This window comes from Carlito syrichta, unplaced genomic scaffold (genome assembly GCF_000164805.1).
Source record: "Carlito syrichta isolate Samal-C Ts95f unplaced genomic scaffold, Tarsius_syrichta-2.0.1 Scaffold314146, whole genome shotgun sequence".
In the NCBI taxonomy this organism is placed as follows: Eukaryota; Metazoa; Chordata; class Mammalia; order Primates; family Tarsiidae; genus Carlito; species Carlito syrichta.
The window spans coordinates 321,044-321,244 of record NW_007258242.1 but is presented as its reverse complement, the minus strand read 5'-3'; positions in this window follow the sequence as shown (position 1 = coordinate 321,244).

Below are 201 nucleotides of genomic sequence, written 5' to 3'. Positions count from 1 at the left end.
GCCTGCCCAGGCGGGTCTCGAACCTGCGGGCTCAGGCAATCCACTCACCTCAGCTTCCCAAAGGCATGGGATTACAGGCTGAGCCACCGAGTCCAGCTTAAAAAAATATTTTTATTTTAAAGATGTGGAGCCAGGCGCAGTGGCTCATACCTATAATCCCAGCACTTTGGGAGGCCAAGGTGAGAGGATTGCCTGAGCTCA